Source organism: Taudactylus pleione, unplaced genomic scaffold (assembly GCF_031769625.1).
Source record: "Taudactylus pleione unplaced genomic scaffold, aTauple2 ptg000541l, whole genome shotgun sequence".
In the NCBI taxonomy this organism is placed as follows: Eukaryota; Metazoa; Chordata; class Amphibia; order Anura; family Myobatrachidae; genus Taudactylus; species Taudactylus pleione.
This window is the reverse complement of record NW_028284943.1, coordinates 775,994-795,145: the sequence shown is the minus strand read 5'-3', so window position 1 is coordinate 795,145 and position 19,152 is coordinate 775,994.

Genomic DNA, 19,152 nt, shown 5'->3' with positions numbered 1-19,152 from the left:
TGTTTGGCAAACTCTAATCTGGTCATCCTGTTTTTGAGGCTCACCAATGGTTTACATCTTGTGGTGAACCCTATATATTCACTCTTGTGAAGTCTTCTCTTGAAGGTTGACTTTGACACATATACACCTACCTCCTGGAGAGTGTTCTTGATTTGGCCAACTGTTGTGAAGGGGTTTTTCTTCACCAGGGAAATAATTCTTCTGTCATCCACCACAGTTGTTTTCCGTGGTCTTCCGGGTCTTTTGGTGTTGCTGAGCTCTCCGGTGCGTTCTTTCTTTTTAAGAATGTTCCAAACAGTTGATTTGGCCACACCTAATGTTTTTGCTATCTCTCTGATGGGTTTGTTTTGATTTTTCAGCCTAATGATGGCTTGCTTCACTTATAGTGACAGCTCTTTGGATCTCATATTGAGAGTCGACAGCAACTGATTCCAAATGCAAATGTCACACCTAGAATCAACTCCAGACCTTTTACCTGCTTAATTGATAATGGAATAACTAGGGAATAGCCCACACTTGTCCATGAAATAGCTTTTGAGTTGATAGTCCCATTACTTTTGGCCCAATAAAAAGTGGGAGGGACATATAGAAACCGTTGTAATTCCTACACCGTTCACCTGATTTGGATGTAATTACCCTCAAATTAAATCTGAAAGTCTGCAGTTAAAGCACATCTTGTTTGTTTCATTTCAAAGCCATTGTGGGGGTGAATAGAGGCTAAAATATGAAAATTCTGACAATGTCCCAATATTTATGCACCTTACTGTATGTTTAGTAAAGTCTCTGAAGAAAAGGGTAAAGTTTAACGATTGCTTGAAGTTGTGGCAGCACAAGGGGGATATGTGGTTTAGCGGTGTGCACGTGAAGCAAACTATCATCTCGTGCACGACGCAAGGGAGTGCGCACGCAAATAGTGTTGCTTGCGCGCTGCAAAGTAGCGCGCACAGACAGCAAGGTAGAGTTGTGGAAGGTAATGTCAGTAGTGCACGCGCACCACCACCGCCCTATGCGGATGGGGGTGTATGTACAGTCGATCTAAAAACCCATAAAAATGTAACAAGTAACTTGTACCCTCTTCTAAGTAACTATTAGGAACATATTTATGATGCAGATGATGAACCTGTTGTGATGTCTGCTCTTTCCCATGTTGCACAAATGTTAAATGTACCACCACAGCAACACAGGTAGCTGCCCCGCTAGTATCAGAAATGGAGGTAGCCCCACCAGTACAGGAAGTATTAACACCCACTTTAACAGTAGCAGAGATTACTAATACCATACGTAGTAGCAGTAGGCTGAACCCTCAACTAGGTAATCAGGCCAAAGGTAGCATTATAGCAGGCATCCATCCCATCCGGACAATAACTGTACCCAATGGGAATCCGGACGCGCATGGTGTAGTGGTCAAAGGGATGTAGCAATGCATTGTCCATGGACAAGAGCAGAATTACGTTCTATAATGACAAATTTCCCCGACCCTAGGAATGAACTAGCAAAGTGCCAGAGATTTGAAAAGGATTTAGGTAATGCTCATGAACCAACCAATAAAGATTGGCGAGTGGTATTACGGGCATGTCTTCCACACAATACCGATGTGAAAAAGTTTATCACTGCTTGTGTATTGGATGGAGATAGTCCCATAACTGATACAGGTAATCAGGACAATATAACCCACATTGTCACCCAATTGGCTGTATTTTTCCCATTAATTGTTAACTGGAGTAAATTCTTCATGATTAAGCAGAAAGAGAGTGAGTCTGCAGCAGATTATTTTACCAGAGCGCTGCAGACTATTACCCAATACACAGGTAAAGAGGATATAAAAGGCAACACCCATCACAGAGAAATGACAATCACAGTGCTTATGGATCGTCTTAAAAGCCAGGGTTCAGACCTCACTTCCTGAGTGGAGGGGAGTTACAGTAGACACACTCAGGGAATCTACAATTGAGCATGATAAAAACATCTTAAGGAAGAGAGAAATGCAGAGCAAGAAACAAATGGCTGTCAGTATTCAAGCTCTGGAAGGAATGCAAATAACACATCAGCACTCTTACCACACTCAGCCACAATGAATATACACATCCCATACAACCTCCAAACCCCTATCCCTATACACAACCACAATCTTTCCTCATTCCCCAACCCACACAATAGAAACCTTTCACAACACATCAACCACGAAGGTGTTATAGATGTAACCAGGAGGGCCACATAAGTAAGTTCTGTAAGGCCAGAAAGTGGGAAACGCCAAACCAGGGAACTCCGACATACCCACAGAAGGGGCACCCACCACAGAAAGGACAATTCCAGACATCACCTGCTCATGTTGCAGCAGTGACTGCTTTGCTGGAAGAAGATAATCAGCTCTAGGGGTCAGGTCACACCTGTAGTCTACAGTCAGCCAGGTTAACTGGGGATGTTAGAGAAGAACCTGTAATGTTAATTGATGTAGCTGGTACTAAACATTCTTTTCTTGTAGACACAGGCGCAACCAGATCAGTGATAAAATCTCCAATTAATTTACAGGTGACCAGCAAAACAGTACCAGCAATGGGTGTAACGGGTAAAGTGCAACATTATCCTTTAACCAAATCTGCAGAGGTTACTATCGGTCCATTGCATACCAGACATTCCTTTCTCCTCGCAGCAGCGGCCCCTACTAACCTACTGGGAAGGGATTTGTTATGTAAAATGGGATGTGTCATATATTGTACCCCTGATGGTATATTTCTAGATATCCCAGAGAGAGTTACGCACGAGGTGAAGGATATACTGGACACTCCCCAAAGGTTAATATTTCACTCTACTGTTTCAGATAAAAATCCATCTTAAGTAGAACAAATGTTATCTCAGATACCAGGGGTCCCTCTGGACCAAAGATGGACAGGACACCGGATTGATGGCAAACAAAGCTCCCGTAATGGTAAATCTAAAACTTGGTAGGCAAGCTCCAAAAATTCCTCAGTACCTGTTAAAACAGGAGGTAGAGATAGGGGTTTATCCCATAATTGAGCAACAGGGAATTTTAGTCCGTACAGAGAGTGTAGCCAACAGTCCCATCTTTCCTGTGAAGAAGAGTGGTGGGAGGGGTTATAGGCTGGTACAGGACCTTAGAGGGGTTAATAAGGTAGTAGAGAGCCAATTCCCCATAGTGCCGAATCCAGCTATCATCGTCATGCAGATCCCACCAAATGCAACCCATTTTACTGTCATTGACCTCTGTTCTGCTTTCTTCTCTGTCCCCCTTCACCCTGACTGTCAGTACCTATTTGCATTTACATACAGGGGGGTACAATACACATGGACACGATTGCCCCAGGGATTCATAGATAGCCCCAGTAGCTTCTCCCAGGCCTTACACGACTGTTTACAATCTGTTCAACCTGCCAATGGATCTGCTCTAATACAATATGTGGATGATTTATTGTTGTGTTTTGATTTGTTTAAATGATACTAAACTTTAATTGCTTCATCTCTCGTAAACAGGACACAAGGTTGCTAAGGACAAACTACAGCCATGCCAGTCCAGGGTTAAATACTTGGGACATTGCCTAACCCAGGGGTTTACGACATCTGACAACTGACAGAATCCAGGCCATACGGACCATGACACTGCCGCAGAACCAACAGCAAATCCATACCTTCTTGGGAATGTGTGGCTACTGCAGAATGTGGATCCCAGGTTTTTCTATTTGGCTTTACCACTAAAGGACTTAGGGCCTGATTCAGACTTGGGAATAGAGTGAGATAGCTCTCTCAACTGACCATCTTGGTGAAACCATGCTGCACTGCAGGTGGGGCAGATTTAAAATGTGCAGAGAGATTTAGATTTGGGAGGAGTGTTTCCAAACTGACATCTAAATTGTAGCGTAATAATAAAGCTGTGCAGTATTTGTGGGCTGCATGCAAAAGCAGCCAGTATTTACCCCACATGTAAAAAAATGTATGTATTTACATCCCCTTGCATTGCAATATGGTTTGTTCAGGTTCACAGTTGAGAGAGATATCTCACTCTATTCCCAAGTCTGAATAAGGGCCTTAGGGCCTGATTCAGAGCCGGTCGCTATTTGCGCTCGCTCGTCCAGAAAATAGGGGTGGCTATTCAAATGAACCGTTCGCTGTTTGCGGTCTGTTCACGCCTCTAGGTCTGAACGAGCGAACAAAACTTGCGGTCGTTTTTTGGGAAACTACGCCCCCTGGCCGCTCGCATCCTACGTCATGTCCGCTATTTATTAGATTAATCGAGTACATCGAACAGGGTATGAGCTGCTCGCTATTCTTGTGGTTGGTTTTTGCTACCACAATTTTGCGAGCAGTTCTGGCTATAAAATAACCCAGTGACGTGGTCAATGACGCTGCTGTTTTAAATATGCACACCCATAAAACTCCCGTTTTGACCTTTAAGCACGCCTGCGATCGGATCTCCACTCCCCGTTTTCAAGCACCTTCCCCTGTTACCACCCACATACGCCTCATCCTGTCACTCAAATTAGCAGGCATTCGCTATTTTGCGAGCACATGAATTTCGGCCGCACTGACTGGTTCGCGCATGCGTATAACGATCCGTACGCATGCGCAGTTGGGCAAACATCGCTCGGAGCGAACGAGCTGCCACTTACGAGTGGCTCTGAATCAGGCCCTTAGTCTCTTCCTCAAAGCCTGATCGCGTCATACACATAGAGGAAACAGAGCAGGCTTTCCTTAGTCTTAAGGATAGTTTGACAAGAGCACCTGCCTTGGGAATACATGATTATGAAAAACCTTTTGATTTGTATTGTACGGAAGCTGAGGGTTGTGCAGCAGGTGTCCTCACACAAAAACATGGTGATGCCAGTAGGCCCGTAGCATACTACAGTGCACAATTGGACACTGTGGCAAGATCTCTCCCAATGTGCTTAAGAAGTGTAGCAGCAACTGCCCTATTGGTCAGTAAGAGTGAGGATGTAGTGTTAGGTCATGATATGATTGTCTATACACTCCATGCTGTATCTGCTTTGCTGAATTCTGCCCAAACCAGACATGTGGCTTCTGCCCAAACCAGACAGTGGCTCCCAAGGAGTACTACCCAAGCCTGGCTGAGGCAGAGCACGGTCTGACATACTTGGGAAAACAAGGTATGTGCAAATTGGTGAGAGTATACTGGTGTGCACCGGGTTTTTCTTCCCAAGCAGAAAAGAGAGCAATTTCCTTTTTGACCTGCTTGAGGAAAAACATTGGGAAAACAATCCCTACCGAGCCATCTCACATTCCTCCGACTGACGGACCTTTTCAGGTAATAAACAAATTTATTTCATCCAATTATCACCCTGCAGGAATCTCAAGTATGTATTAGTGTGCACTGATGTATTTTCTAATTGGGTTGAGGCATACCCAGCTGCCACTAATAATGCTGCGTATACTGCTAAGAAAATAGTTCAGGAGTTTGTATGCAGATATGGTATCCCTAGAATTATTGAAAGTGATAGGGGTACTCATTTCACAGGTGATGTCTTCCAAAACATGTGTAAGTTGATGGGTATTTATAGTAGACTTCACACCCCTTACCGACCGCAAGCTAGTGCCAAGGTGGAGAGGATGAACGGTTCTATTAAAAATAAATTAAGTAAGATCATGGCAGAAACTGGACTGGGGTGGCCAGAAGCACTACCACTTGTCCTTCATAGCATCAGGACAACTCCTAGACCCCTCTCAATCTGTCCCCCTTTGAAATACTGTTTGGTAGACAACCTCATTTGATTGTAAGTCTGCAGGAAGATTTGAAAAGTAGCAACGAGGTAACCGTAAGGTATCTTGTAACAATGAGTAAACAGTTAAAGCAGCAACAGCAGAAACTGAAATTGTTGTCACATGATATGCCAGAAACAAACTGTCATGATGTTGAACCTGGAGAATTTGTTATGATCAGAAATTTCTTGCATTCAGGTTGTTTGACAGATCGGTGGGAAGGTCCGTATCAAGTGTTGCTGATGAGTACAACATCCTTGAAAGTGGCAGAGAGAGATACCGGGGTCCATTTCACTCACTGTAAGAAGGTCAACCAACTGGTGGAGAGACAAGGCAGAATCAAGACATATAATGTAGACCTGTCAATTGCAAGTCTGTTCTGGGAGGGTTAAAAGTTACAGTGAAATACCTGACCTAAAGAAATTTGTAAATCATTGTTTTCAGCAATGGAGTGGTCTGCTGTGGTTATCTTTGTGTTTTCTCCCAGTTTTTTCATCATCCTGGGCTGTTTCGGGATCTCTGGTTCATGAGACGGAGGACAGAGGACAGAGAGGGGAGCTGAGGGTGATATCGATGGAGTGGAGTTGGGAGAAGGAGCAATACAATCACAAGAGCGGTATCTGACCAAACCCAGTACAGTAATTGTTAAGAGATCTGTTATTTTGGAAACTCGGAGACAGTGTGAAGGTCTATCGTCTGAGGATTATTGCATGTGTGAGTTTTATGGGTCTCAAATTGATGAGAATTGCATCCAATGGTGTCAACCTAAGTATAACCAGTATTGGGGTGGGTATCCTTTAGAGGATTATCATACTATGGTGGGCAAAGTTTTAAACAAACCTGACTGTTGGGTGTGCTCTCACATGCCTCAAGTACAGCATAATGTAGGGTTAGTGCCATTTCCATTAAATGTCTCTGAGGTCTTAGAATTGCAGCAAGGGAAGACGCTGGATGGAAAATTTCTTAACATCAAACCACCTCATTTTAAACTCCACCAGTACCAAGTGGATCAATCACTTTTATGTTTGAACATCACCAACTCCAATAAACCAGGAAGTTGGGAGGTGACTGGGAATAACCAGAAGATGACCTTCTCACTAAGAGCTGATTATGAGCCTATAAATTTTGAACTGTTACGCACAATTAGGTTAAATGGGAGACACTTCTGGTATCGGGACACACTAAGTGACATCAAAGAAATGGTTGGTAGAGTACCAGAAGGGTACTGTGCCAGGGTTATACAACCAGAAACTTGTGTTAGTCAAATGGGAGAACCTGAGATAGGATCATTTGTTAGGGAAATGTGTTGGATGATCATGATGCATTCTACTCCTTATGTTCTCCCCGATGATGTATATTTTATTTGTGGAAGAAAAGTGTATAAGTGGCTCTCTCCGAGTTCCGAAGGTTTGTGTTATCTGGGAAGAGTACTCGCAGAGGTTATGACCCTTACACATGGTGAAATGCTTGGTATTCATAAAAACACACCATCACACCAGAATCGCTCAGGGTACTCTAAATTTCAGATATATTCAAGATCTTGCTAAATTAATAGATAATATCACAGAGATGTATGATGACATGTTTAGGTACACAGGTAAGGAGTTACAAACCTACAAGAAAGAACTGGTGCAACATAGACTAGTGTTAAATTATTTAACAGCTGTCACTGGAGGGTACTGTGTGACATTAGCCACCCAATTTGGTATAAAGTGTTGCACATACATCACAAATGATACTAGTGACCCCAAGGAGGTGATAGACCGGAAGATGGACGAAATTCTGAAGTTAAAATGGGAATTTCGGAAGAACCATAATGCTTCAGTGGCTGAAGTAGAGGAGAAGGTAGAGGAATGGGTTTCTTGGTTGAACCCAGTGAAGTGGTTCTCCAGTCTAGGAGAGTGGGTCCAGGAAATGATTGCGAGTATATGTAAACTCCTGATCCTCATATTGGTTGTCATCTTAGTAATTGGCTTATGTGTCAGGTGTGTTCCTGCTGTGTTGAAATGTGGAAAATGTAAAGATAAGGTAAATCGAAGGAATGAAATTATGATGGTGGTCAGTAGTAACAGTATGAATACCAAGATAAATGAAGAACTGCATTATAACCCTGAACTAGAATGTACCATCAGATGATGTATAAATTTAGCCATGCCTGAAATGTGTTATTAAATGTTATTTTAAAACATCTTAAATAATGTAAGTCCATATCCCCTTCAAGACTTTCTTTATAGGTTAGATGGATCCCCACATCTCTCCCATGATCTCCCAAGATCCGTGGTGTGCGTATAAGGGTAGTTTTATGTCCCTCCCAGAGACACATTATTGATGGTTTAAGAACCACCTTGTGCCATCCCATAATATAACATTAAATAATATGTCATAGTGTAAGCCTAAATTAAATTTAAGACCAGAGTGTGATAGCATATTGTTTGCTATCAAAGGGTGGACTGTCGACACCAGATGATTGGCTGAGACAGAGTCTGTTAAAATTAAAATCTGCATGACACCATTTTGCGACTGGCGACAGATGCCATTTTGCGAATGGCCGCCCAGCGCCATTTTAGCAAAACTCATACAATATCAGTACATACGGCGATGTTATTATTTAGCGTCATTCGATTCCCATGCAATAGAACACTATTAAAAGTCCTCATTATATAAATACATACATTTACTAAAAACATAATATGAACAATCCTGCTAAACACGTACCACGGTGTACTCCACAAACACGTAGACGCACAACGCTAACTAGCGTCTTTTCTTAATATCCTTACACTTATGCATTGCACACTTACATAGAAAGCTTCCCTAGCATTAAGGTTGATATTAAAGGTTTTATATGTTATCAAATCTATTGTGAAATGCAGGTATTTTGATATCTAGGGTTTAGTACATGATAAACAGACCGTGTTTGGTGTTTATTTGCAGATTTCCGGTTCCATCGGCAAGGAAATCGCAACACGCGTCTGGGAATTATGGATCATAGAGAGATAGACATTGAAATGTACTCTGTTAATGTAATTTTATTAGCCAGTTTAGACTTGTTCTTCGGCGGGAAAATGGACACAAAGGACTATTGGAGGCTGAACTATTACAATACAAACTGACCTATGGACTGTATCGTAACAGAAGAACCAGGAAGAAGAACCAATGGGATTATGCCAACTTGTTCAATTGTAATGTCTATCTCTGCAAGGGTTTAAATGCAAGCACCCTGGATCTGGTAGTTAGTCATCATTTTCTTGCTATTGACGGAGGCTTCACCTTTGATGCCGGAATCTGGATCCAGAGCGCATGCGTATGTATTCGACTGTACCTAGTGATTGTATAATTTGTTTACGCTAATTGTATTTAGATAACAGTGTGTAACTATATGCTTTTTGGTGAATAATACCTTTTTGTGCTTTGGAACCACAATCAAAGTCTGGAAAGCAATTATTTATTGTGCAACTTACAACGCTAAATAGTGACATTTAGGGTGTATAGATCATTAGGAATTCATAGAATCAAACCTGATATGCCTCTGTCTTTGCCCTACACGCTTGGAAATTCTGTTATCAGACCTGGACTGTACAGTATTAGCTATCTGTTTTGACACCATTGTGCATGTCTACTGTTCAGGTTATTAAAAGAATAATTTCTAGTATCCACGTAACAGAATCACCTAATCTAAAAAATGAAGTCAGCAGAAAATCAAAATCAAGATACACAGTAAAAAGGGGTGATCTCAACACCCCTAAATAGGGACTCTGAAACTAAATATCTCGTCTTTGAAAAAATAACTAGAGAGAAAGTTAAGAAAATAGAGGACAAAATTATCAAAACTAAAATTAAAAAGTTCCTTAGAGACAAGAAGGACTATGAAGACAAGTAAATCAACAGGAAGCAGGAGTTCTTAACAAGGATAGTGACTACTCTCACACCCCCTCTTACCCACTATCAAAGAGAATCATTAACTTATCATCAACTCAATCATCACCAGAATCCATCTCATCTGCCCATTTGGCTCTCCTTTCAAGCAGGCAACTTCTTCCTTGCTCCTCCACTCCACTTGGGACAGTACTGTTCAGAAACTAAGTGGCATATTCCCCCTGCTCTGCCTAGCACTTAAGGGCAGATGGTCACTATCCTTTCTTGCTGTATACCTCCCTTATCTTCCAATATTCTTCTGCTGACACGATGCTCTCTCATTTGTTATCCTCTGTTGTCATGCCATGATAATAAACAGCAGAAACAGGGCAGTCACTTCAGCATTCGTTACTCGATCTTTATTATTCGTATCCATCTAGCATTGATTGCCACCTGTCTTCTAACCATTGTGACTGCTTAAGGGAATAACTAGTTTTTGAAACAGCAGTCATGATAATGTGGGTATAATATGAACCCTTGTGGTGTTGGATTTACAAGACACAGCATCTACTATATGTACACAAGTAAAATGAAAGCTGTGTTATGGGGATGAGATCTGGAAGCATCTTGATATGTGCATTTAAGATAGACAGATCTCTCTCTCTCTCTCTCTCTCACAAATAATTGCTGCCAGCTAATCAATTGAAACCTTGCTATTTTGTAAAGCTAAGATAAGATTGTGGGAATGACATGAAGATTATCACCTTTGTGGATATGAGAAGGAATTGAACTTGCTATCATTGCAGTTTAAATAATTCTTGGGGTGCTGGACTTAGGAGCGACAGTACACACTTTAAGTAAATAAGTGAATTGAAAGCTGTGTAACGGTGATAAAAACTGGAAGCATCTAGAGAAGCTTATTTTTGATATGTGCATTTAAGGTTTTAGATATACATAATATTGTTTATATACTTGTGCTGTCAACTTTTTTCAATTTGAAGCACTTGTTGCCTACATCCACTCTATGCCAATAACCTAGACATAGAGGACAAGTCCCTATATATATGTGGTCTATATGCAAAATATTTAATTATGTGTGTTTAAGAGGGACATATACCTTGGAGACAAATATCTAGTCTGAACATTCCTAAGCCGGCGATAATATTACAGTGAAATACTGTTGTATAACAATTTTATTTAAGACAATATTTAAATTTTTGGCAAACTGCAAAGGTTTTTGTCAATATGTCATATATGTTTTTTGTGTATATTACTCTGTTTTAATAAGTATATAATAAAAAACATATTTTAATTGATCTATCTCTCCTAAGTGTGCCCCTACACAGAGATTTTCCTTTTTTCTCCCCAATTAACACTGATAACATACACAACTCTGGGAAGTACCAGTGACTAACAAACCCGACTACTTACATATTATATATATGGTAGGGCTGGAAGATTTACCAACATTGGGTCACTACTTGTCAGTTAGAGGAGAGACAGAGTAATAACATATGAACCATTTACCCCTACTAACTTATCGCTCACTTCTCCTGTGCGGTGTACTGTCCTCAAATTTGCTTGGAAAATATCCAGAAATGCAGCCTGAGTAGAAAGGGATGATGTCAACACACCCTAAATAGGGACTCTGAAAAAGAATCTCACCTTTGAAAAAATAACTAGAGAGAAAGTTAAGAAATGATCAAAAACAAAATCAAGAAGTTCCTTAGAGACAAGAAGGCATATGAAGACAAGTGACTCAACAGGATGCAGGAGTTCCTAACAAGGATTCAGACTACTCTTACATCCCTCTCTTACCCACTATCAAAGGGAATCATTAACTTTCTTTCCATAGATACAATCACCAGATGATTTATCGTCAACTAGATCATCACCAGAATCCTTCTCATCTGCCCATTTGGAATCCTCACCCAAACCATCATTATCGGCATGAAAACGCCAATAATATCACAACTTTCACAGAGATTCTCACTTTCATTTGGACACAAGACATCTCAAATAATCCAACCCCAAACACAATTACAAACAACAAAACCATCATCGGAGAATGTTCCACAATAGAATTTATGAAAATCAACCATGCACTAGAAACTTTGATTCTGTTATGAAAACCCCTCTGGAATAATGCAAAATCACAAGGACATGAAATATTAAACACACAAGTATTTATTGACGGTTGGAAATGATGGCAGGGTAATGCAGATGAATTTTAAAATGAATAAGCAGGGCACACAGGAACCATGCTGGAAACACAGAGCTAGCATGAATAATAATAATAATAATAATAATAATAATTTTATTTATATAGCGCTTTTCTCCTAAAGGACTCAAAGTGCTTTACATTTACAGTACAAAATACAAAATAAGCTTAAACAAGGGACATTAGTGAAATGCTTGGGTGAATAGGTGAGTCTTGAGTCTATTTTTGAAGGACTCTAGAGTGGAGACCTCTCGAACTGTGCGGGGAAGTGAGTTCCAAAAGGTTGGAGCCACAAAACTGAAAGCTCGACCCCCAGACGAATTCCGTGAGATTCTAGGTACTGTTAATAGTCCTTCGTCAATGGATCGCAGTAATCGAGTGGGACAGTAAGGAATCAGAAGCTGTTTCAGGTACCCTGGGCCATGGTCATGAAGGGCTTTGTAAGTTATTAATCCAATCTTGAAAGCAATTCGCCATCTGACAGGCAGCCAGTGAAGGGAGTGGAGAATGGGTGTTATGTGGCTGGAACGGGGCTGGTTGGTTAATAGCCTGGCAGCTGCATTTTGTACCATCTGCAAGCGGTGTAATTCTTTTGCTGGGAGACCGAGGTAGAGGGCGTTGCAGTAGTCTAGGCGTGATGATATAAATGCATGTATGACTTTAGGCAGATCTTCTGAGGGAATTAAGTGCTTGATTCTGGCTATGTTCCTCAGATGAAAAGAATGAGGATTTGATTGTGGCTGATACCTGATGTTTAAGTGTCAAGCCACTATCCAGGACAACACCAAGATTCCGCACTTGTTTAGTGTTTTGTAATTCTGAACCCCCAAGCGTAAGTCCTGTTGGTTGGCTATGCTGTAGCCCTGTCCTGTGACCTATCATAAGGACCTCTGTTTTATCAGGGTTCAGTCGCAGCCAACTGGCACTCATCCACTCCTGAAGCTCAGCTAGGCAGCCATTTAGGGTTGTTATTGGGTCCTTTGTACCTGGAGCAAAGGACAGGTACAGTTGTGTATCATCTGCATAGCAGTGGTAGACCAGGCCATGACGTCTGATTATTTCACCCAAAGGTAGCATGTATACTGCAAAAAGCATGGGGGATAGTATAGAACCCTGTGGGACACCGCATGGAAGTGGCACTGGTGTTGAAGAGTTTACTCCAGAAGAAACTCTCTGTGACCTGCCAGTGAGAAATGATTTGAACCATTTAAGGACTGTGCCATCCAGACCACAGAAATTTTTCAGGCGCTCAATTAGAATCCCATGGTCCACAGTATCAAATGCTGCTGAGAGATCCAGAAGGATTAAGATTGAACAATCACCTCTGTCTCTTGCCATCAGAAGATCATTAAGCACACATACCAGGGCTGTTTCAGTGCTATGTCTTCTCCTGAATCCTGACTGGAATGGATCATAAATATCATGGGTAGACAGGTGGGTTTCCAGTTGCATTTCCACCACTTTCTCAATGACTTTTCCTAGAAAAGGAAGGTTTGATACTGGTCTATAGTTGGTCATGCAGTCGGGGTCTAAATTAGATTTTTTTAAGAAGTGGTCTAACAATTGCTTCCTTTAGTGGTTCTGGAAAAAGGCCTGTTTGCAAAGAGCATTGAACTATTTTTGCAATTACAGGGCCAATCATTTCCATACACCCTATGAGAAACTTGGTTGAGGCAGGGTCCAGATCACAGGTGGTGGGTCGCAACATTCTGATAATTTTAGCAATGTCTTTTACATCCATTATGTCAAAGCTGTTCCAGGGAGACAGGTGGCTTACCTTGGCAGGCTTGGTAGTTTGGCACTCCTTTGATGGCACTGTAGGGATTCCAGCCCGGATGGAGGATACTTTATCTGCAAAGAATTTTGCAAACTCACTGCATCTTGACTGGGAGAGGGTTTCATCATGCTGCAGGCATGCTGGTTTGCAAAGCATCTCCACTGTACGGAAAAGCTGAGCCGGCCTATTGTTTGCTGCCTTGATCTTATTTGAAAGGAACTCTGTTTTCTTACGGGTGATTGTTGATTGATATTCTCTTATATGTTTGATTAGTGTTAACTTATCCTCTACCAGGTTCGTCTTCCTCCATCGTCTTTCAAGTCTATGCCCCCTTTTCTTGAGTTCACTAACACTATTGTCAAACCAAGGGGCTTGACGGTGTGGTATGAGGGGTCGTATATGCACAGGGGCAATAATATCCATTGCAGCTGTCACATCCCTGTTATAGTAATGGACCAGGGAACAAGGATCTTCACAGGCCCCCATTACCGCAGAAAGATCCAGGTTTGCTGCAAGAGCCTGGGGAGTCATGCCCCTCCTTGGACGATACCTTGTCAACTCCATGGGTAAAGTTCTATTTTGAGGGGTTGCAACTGAGAAGTGAATTGAGTGGTGGTCTGACCACGTGACTGGGTTTATATTTAGGTCAGAGACATCTAATCCAATCTGGAAGACAAGATCAATAGTATGACCACTTATATGAGTAGCCGAAGGAATGACTTATGTGAGGCCCAGAGCATTCATTGTGCACAGGAGATCTTGGCCAAGGTGTGAGAGCTCATCATCAACCCATGCATTGAAATCCCCAAGGATCAGCCATCTTTGATGCTCCAGAACTAGTCCAGCAACAATATCTGCAAATTCTTGTAGAAATATCTTTCCATCTCCAGGGGGGTGGTAAATGAGAAGTACTCTGAATCCTAATTCTGTAGAACTCCGAGCAGCGATGCACTCAAATGAGTGAGTCATTTCCATTGGGTGGACCCTAAGTTTAAGTGCTATTCTAAAGCAGATGCCCACTCCCCCTCCCCTGCGGTTAAGTCTTGGGTTGTGAATGACAGAATAATTTGTTGGAACTGCAGCTTCCAAGATAGGTGCTGCATTTTCATCTAGCCAAGTCTCTGTAATAAAGGCAAGATCTGCAGATTCAATAAGGTCACCAATTGTGGCAGTCTTGTTTCTTACAGATCTGGCATTACAAAGGACAGACCTGATTGGGCATACCGGAGTGCCTGTAGATTGCTTTATATTGAGTGTGGGGGCTCTGGGGATTTCAGTCACAGAGCGGGAGTTTAATTATCTGTTCTTCCAAGCACAGGGCCGTTTGATAGGTACCACTTCTATTTGTCTCCTATATGAAACTGGTGAACCTGAAGGCAAGGAACTTGCGTGGTTATAGCGGATAAGAGATTTTCGTCCTCGCTTCCCACGACTGCCCCGTTGAGTTTTTTTGAAAATGCCAAGGGATTTAAGAATGGAAGCCTGTGCTGGATCAATAGGAACTGCTGCTCGTGGTGGGCGGAGTGAAAGCATAAAGCTGGAGGTGTAAAAATACATTGGGTCATGGATAAGAGAGCATGAATTGCATTTGATGATGAGAGATGATCAAGTAGTTTTTATTTTTTTCTGTTTTCTCAACTCCAGAAGTTATAATGGGATTCATGAGCAGACTAATTTTAATTCAGTTGATGATTTAGTTACACAAAGTATTCCAGGGCAAAGCAGGCTTGTGGAAAGGTGTTAGAAGCCATTCCTATTGTATAGGTGTGAAAATCCCAGTGTGAGACTCCTTTTGAAGTAGATATTCTGTGCAAGGGTAAAGATAACATGTCTCGAGGGGAAAAAAAAAAAAAAAAAATGGGATCCTGTGTTTTAAAATGACCAGACCGCCAGATTTCAGAGACTGGGGATACTGTATTTTAGATTATTAATGCAAGAAATAAGAGTTATTTGTTGAGCAGAGAACAGAGGTGGATGATGTCTTAGGGGGGAGCTGGAGCCAAAGATAATTTGTATTCCACAATACCTTGCTCTGGGGTGTCCACTGCAGAGGTAATGCCAGTCTGGGTTCTGGAGGAGAGGGCAGAGGTTTCAATCCAATCCAATGTGAATCTCTGTGCAGGAATAATTGACTGCAGACCAGTAAGTAAACACAGGTTTCTAAATTGTGACTGAAATAATGGTTCAGATATGCAAAAAAGTCCATAAGCTTCCATAGGCTAGAAACACAGAGCTTGCATGTATACCTTGGTTTTGCAGACAGGAAGATCCCAATGACAAAGACAGACAGAACTGGACCACAGACCAATGAAATCAAGCTGACAAACAAACAATAACTAGCACTAACTGCTGGTTACAGACAGCCTATAAGGCTGGCAGACAGGTGTGACTCATGATGCAATTAATCAGATTCACCAGAGAGCAGCATCTCTGGTCAGGACCAGAACTACAGAACATATCTGACAGATCTGGTGACCCTTACTGGTGAAAAAGCAAACAAAACAGAAAATACAAACAGGCAATACTAACATAATGCCCCCCTTTTGAAGGCGGATTCCAGACGCCTTAAGGTCCTTATTTCATCTTCTTCTTTTTCTTTTTGATAGAGGGAAAATGTAAAGAGGCATTTATACACTCTTTGGAATTAGAGCAGTCATTCAAGAGGGCAAGGACATTTGGTGGGCTGAATCTTTTCACGACTGCCTGTAAAAAAACAAATAGATCCTGTAATTTAGGGTCTTTAGAATTAATTAAAGAAAATGCCCATGCCAATGCCTCTCCTTTGAATCTCATTATCATATTCACCACTATATCCTCTTGGGTTAAATCAGTTAATTCCAAAAATTGTTGCGTAAAAGCTTTAAACTTTGACATATCACTATCAAAATAAATGGGCTGACAAGTAGAGGATACATAAACCTGATCATCCATGGACTTAGGCATTGCAGAACTCAGCTGCATCTCTGGCAAAGCGGACACTGGCAGACCCTCTCTGACCTCTGGCCAGGCGGACCCCTCTCGGACCTCTGACAAGACGGACCCCCTCTCGGACCTCTGGCAAGTCGGACCCCCTCTCGGACCACTGGCAAGTCAGACCCCTCTCGGACCACTGGCAAGGCAGACCCCTCTCGGACCACTGGCAAGGCAGACACCTCTCGGACCTCTGGCAAGGCAGACACCTCTCGGACCTCTGGCAAAGACTTTGGTGACCGGACAACCCTAAAAGAAAACAGTCGAACTGGTGGCTGACATGGCAGCACTTTCCTCAGGCCCGGAGGCCAGGGCATTAGGGTCCTCAGGCCCGGAGGCCAGGGCATTAGGGTCCTCAGGCCCGGAGGCCAGGGCATTAGGGTCCTCACGCCCGAAGGCCAGGGCATTAGGGTCCTCAGGCTTGAAAGCCAGGGCATTAGGGTCCTCAGGGCCAGAGGCCAGGGAATTAGGGTCCTCAGGCCCAGAGGCCAGGGCATTAGGGTGTTCTGACTGATAAGTCAGCACCTTTTCAGGAATCAGTAGGAGACTTTAAACCCCCTCTCTTGGGGCAAAATACTAGGCAATATATTCAAAACCCCTTCCTGGGGCATGATACTCACAGACCCCTCCTGGGGTAGGACACTTAGAAACCCTATCTGGGGCAGAAAGTCCAGAGACCTTTCTTGAACTGAGGCACTGGTGACCTCTCCTGGGTCTGCGGCTCTGTGAGAATACTCCGGCTGGGCAGCACTGTGAGAATACTCCGGCTGGGCAGCACTGTAAGAATACTTCGGCTGGGCAGCACTGTGAGAATACTCCGGCTGGGTAGCACTGTAAGGAAACTCTGGCTGGGTAGCACTGGGAGGAAACTCCGGCTGGGTAGCACTGGGAGGAAACTCCGGCTGGGCAGCACTGGGAGGCAACTCCGGCTGGGCAGCACTGGGAGAAAACTCCGGCTGGGCAGCACTGGGAGGAAACTCCGGCTGGGCAGCACTGGGAGGAAACTCCGGCTGGGCGGCACTGGGAGGAAACTCCGGCTGGGCAGCACTGGGAGGAAACTCTGGCTGGGCAGCACTGGGAGGAAACTCTGGCTGGGCAGCTCTGGGAGGAAACTCTGGCTGGGCAGCTCTGGGAGGAAACTCCGGCTGGGCAGCTCTGTGAAGAAACGCCGGCGGGGCAGCACTGTTTAAATTTACAAACAGTCCATCCTTGGGACCAGCAGACAAAACACATAGTCCCTCCTTGGGACCAGCAGACAAGACACAAAGTCCCTCCTTGGGACCAGCAGACAAGCACGAAGTCCCTCCTTGGGACCAGTGGACATAATTGCCCCAACTTTCCTCAGGCCCGGAGGCCAGGGGATTAGGGTCCAGAGGCCAGGGCATTAGGGTCCTCTGACTGATATGTCAGCACCTTTTGAGGAATCAGAAGGAGACTTGAAGCCCCCTCTTGAGGCAAAATACTAGGCAATATATTCAAAACCCCTTCCTTGGGCACAATACTCACAGACCCCTCCTGGGGTGGGACACTCAGGAACCCTATCTGGGGCAGAAAGTCCAGAGACCTTTCTTGAACTGAGGCACTGGTGACCTCTCTTGGGTCTGCGGCTCTGTGAGAATACTCTGGCTGGGCAGCACTGTGAGAATACTCCGGCTGGGCAGCACTGTGAGGACACTCTGGCTGGGCAGCACTGTGAGGATACTCCGGCTGGGCAGCACTGTAAGGTTCTAAATTGTGACTAAGATAATGGTTCAGAAGATATGCAAAAAAGTCCATAAACTGCCATAGGCTGGAAACACAGAAGTTGCATGTATACCTTGGTTTTGCAGACAAGAAGATCCCAATGATAAAGACAGCCATAACAGGACCACAGCGCAAATGAAATACAAGGTTAACAAACAAACAATGACCAGTACTCACTGCTGGTTGCAGACAGCCTATAAGGCTGGCAGACAGGTGTGACTCATGATGCAATTAATCAGATTCACCGAAGAACAGCACCACTGGCCAGGACCAGAACTGCAGAACATATCTGACAAATCTGGTGACCCCTACTGGTGAAAAAGCAAATAAAACAGAAAATACAAAAAGACAATACTAACAGATTCACAACCATCACCAGATGTTTTTTTAGGGAAAGTAAGAGGGAATGGAATACCCCTAAAGAACCAATCCTTCCCATCAAGAGGAAGCATAGATTTGGCTTGCCCTTTGGGGTAAAAGAGAAACACAGCAGACCGAGAGGAACTAGTGGAAGAGGAGGTCACAAAACCATTCAAATTGAGAGCAAAGATGATCCAAGGAATGACCCTGGTTATGACTGTGGAATTTTCAAAAGGACCTGGATTCAATTCCAATCACTAAGAAGAAAAATTAAAATCTGAGTGTAAAGGAACAGAAATCACTTAAAAAACTGAGCTAGAACCCCAATATTGTTATAAGACTTCTTATATTAATGAGCCAGATTGATTGCGAAAAGACAGGGAGACAATATCTTGGACAATGATCCTACAAACTCTTTTCAATGCCGTGTTTTTGCTTATCTTGGGTCAGCTATTGAAAAAGGTATTTTGCTAAAAAAAAAAGAATTTGAATTTCTAAA